This window comes from Heterodontus francisci, unplaced genomic scaffold (assembly GCF_036365525.1).
Source record: "Heterodontus francisci isolate sHetFra1 unplaced genomic scaffold, sHetFra1.hap1 HAP1_SCAFFOLD_43, whole genome shotgun sequence".
NCBI classification, from domain to species: Eukaryota; Metazoa; Chordata; class Chondrichthyes; order Heterodontiformes; family Heterodontidae; genus Heterodontus; species Heterodontus francisci.
Window position 1 is genome coordinate 4,118,677 of NW_027141852.1, and position 3,524 is coordinate 4,122,200.

Sequence of the window (3,524 nt, forward strand, 5' to 3'; positions counted from 1 at the left end):
GAAAGGTGAGTACATCCACCACCGGAACATGGGGGTTGTCGAGGTGAATCGTCACCACCCGGTCCCGTTGTGACGGAAGCGTGAAGAGCGGCTCCGCTGTGAGGATCGACAGTGGAGCCCGGTCCCTTTTCTCCTTGAACGCCTTCAGGAACTTGATGCATCCCGCCACGTTCCGGAACGTCACTTCGAAGTATCCACTGCTGGGGAAATCCTGCAGGCAGAAGACGTCCGTCGCTTGAAATCCGCAGCAATCGAAGAGAATTTTCTTGATGAAGAAGGTGCGATCGACCGGTGCATCTCCTTCCTTGTCCGTCACGAACACCCGAACTGTGTTGCGCACTCCCTGGCCCGAAGCTCGAAAATTGGTTATAGCCATTTTACTCAAAGCTTCCCCATAATCACGCTTCGGTTAAACCTCATTAGCTACGATATTGCCACTGCGCAAAACTCAAATCCCCTACTATTACTGCTCTATTGTTCTTGCACTTCTCAGAGATTTGCCTACATATCTGCTGTTCTATCTCCCACTGACTGTTTGGGGGTCCATAGTACACTCAGTGTACTATGATTGCCACTTTTTTTGTTCCTTAGCTCGATCCATATAGTCTCATCTGATAAACCTTACAACATATCATCCCTCCTCACAGCTGTAATAGTTTCTTTGGCCAAAATTGCCACTCCCCCTCCTTTCTTATCCCCCTCCCTATCGCGTCTGAAAACCCTGTAAACAGGAACATTGAGCTGCTATTCCTGTCCCTCCTTCAGCCATGTTTCTGTAATAGCTATGATATCATACTGCCATGTGTCTCTCCGTGCCTTCAGCTCATCTGCTTTATTTGCTCTACTCCTTGCATTAAAATAGATACCCTTGAGCACTGCCAAACTTTTTTTTTTTAATTTTCTAACCTTTGTTTCCTCTGTCTTCCAGACATTAATTTTCTGCCTTCCATTTTCATTTCAGCTTTTGTCCCATCTGAGTCTACCCTCAGGTCCCCATCCCCCTGCCAAACTAGTTTAAACCCTCTCCAACAGCACTGACAAAATGTCCCGCAAGGAACTCAGTCCCAGCTCTGTTCAGGTGCAACCCATCCGATCTGTCCCAAGAATCTGAAGCCCTCCCTCCTGCACCATCTTTCCAGCCACACATTCATCTGTGTTACCCTTCTATTCCTGTACTCATTTGCACGTGGCACTGGGAATAATCTGGAGATTACTACTTTTGATGGCAAGTTTGCTGATTTCTTACCGAGCTGCCTAAGTTCTGACTGCAGGACAACATCCTTCTTTCTAACTATGTCGATGGGTCCAATGTGGACCACAACTGCTGGCTGTTCATCCTCCCCCTTCAGGATGCTCTGTAGATGCTCAATGACATCCTTGACCCTGGCACCAGGAAGGCAACACTCCATTCCTGGATTCACATCTGCGGCCACAGGAATGCCTCATTTTTCCTTGACTATTGAGTCGCCTATCACGATGGCTTTTCCAGTCTTCCCTGTACTCCCCTTTACAGCTGAGCCACCCATGGTGCCATGGACTTGGTTCTGACTGCTCTCCCCAGGGAAGCATCATTGTCCTCCATATTCAGAACTGAATACCAGTTGGAGAGTGAGATGCACTCAGTGTCCTGCAGTACCTGCCTGATTCTTTTTGACTGCTTGGTGGTCACCCATTCCCTCTCTCCCTGCTTACTGTTAAGCTGTGGGGTGACTACATCTATGAACATGCTATCCATGCAGCTCTCATCCTTTCAAGTGAACCGCAGTGTCGCCAGCTGCTGCATAAGTTCCAAAACCCAGAGCTCAAGCTGCCGTAATTGACCACACTTCCTGCACAAATGGTTCTCCAGGATACGGGAAGGATCCTGGAGCTCCCACATAGCACAGGAGGTGCACTCTCGAAGCTGAAGCACCCCTACCATTCATTTATTTATTAGTTGACCCTTTGCTACTGCTTAAAAAAAACCTTACCAATACTACAACACCTTAGAATTATTAATAAAACCTTACCAGTACTGATAAATCCTACTAAAAATCAATACAGTTCACCAGTTAAAATAAACCTTACTCAAAAAATAATACTCAGCTACTCACTTGTTCATTATTATGAATATTGAATTTATACTGTTTTTTTTTTAGTCTGCCAGAGTTGAGACGCTATAACCCAACTATTTATGCACCCACCCGAACGGTGGTGTATTAACTATTTATTGATAATCCCTAACAGCAGTTACTCACAACCAATCACCTTGCAGCTTTCCTGTTATGTCACAGTTCACTTTGTTTTCAAACTCCGGTGGCCTGGGCTCCTGTCTGCTCCACTCACGCTGCTTCCTGCTGTCTGAGTGATCTCTCTGTCTCTCTCTCTCTATTTTATAGCTGTACATTGTGAGTTGTGGATTGGTATTCAATATTTAGCTCTGTGAAAACGATTGTGAATGAAAAGTTAACTTTCAATCTTATGCATGGGCTGCTATGCAAGCTCCAAGTCCTTCACTTTGTAGTAATGGAATTGATATTTTATCTTTCAGTCTTAATCTTTGTGGGACTTTTTGACTGCTATGTAATGTGTAGCTCGGTCTAACATCTGACGTACATTATTGAGATTCGTAGGATCATAGGAAATAGGGGCAGGAGGCCAATCGGCCCATCGCACCTGCTCCGCCATTCAAACAGATCGTGGCTGATCAACTACCTCTACACTATTTTTCCCCACTATCTCCGTATCCCTTGACATAACTAGCCACATAACTAGGGAGGTAGAGAGGGCGTTAAACGGAATAGTAGGGGCAAGGGATCAACTTTGGGAAGACAATGGTAAATCAAAGAGTAGAGACAAGGCAAGAGAGAATGGTATGAATATTGGAAATGATAAACAGACTGTGACAGGAAGGACAGAGCATACAAATCTAAGAGTAAATCAACAGATAAGGCTACAGGTCACAAAAACAATAAAAGGACACAACTAAAGGCTCCGCATCCGAATGCATGTACCATTCGAAACAAAACAAAACAGATGAACTGAGAGCGCAAATAGAAATAAATCAGTATGATCTGTTAGCCATTACAGAGACATGGCAGCAGGACAACATAGATTAGGACCTGAATATTGAAGGGTACATGGCATTTAGGAAGGATAGGAAGCTAGGAAAAGATGGAGGGGTAGCTCTGTTAATTAATGATGCTATTAGCGCAATAGAGAGGGATGACCTAAGTTGAGGATACCAGGATGTAGAAGTAACGCAGTTTGGGTAGAAATGAGAAATCATAAAAGGCAAGAAATCACTTTTGGAAGTGGGGTACAGGCCACCTAACATTAACCACACTGTAGGACAGGGTATAAAGGAAAAAAATAATGGCAGCTTGTCAGAAAGGTACATTAATAATTATGGGGGATTTTAACCTACAGACAGACTGGAAAAATCGGATGGGCAGAGGTAGCTTCGATGAGGAGTACACAGAATGTTTTTGGGATAATTTCTTGGAACAATACATTCTGGAGCCAACCAGAGAGCAGGCTATACT

The 3,524-nt window shown here is 44.5% G+C and overlaps 1 pseudogene; it reads right to left on the bottom strand.

The window, feature by feature from the left end:
* Positions 1-392: 392 nt before the first annotated feature.
* On the bottom strand, positions 393-449 carry LOC137365037 (U4 spliceosomal RNA; annotated as a pseudogene).
* Between the last annotated feature and the right edge of the window lie 3,075 nt (positions 450-3,524).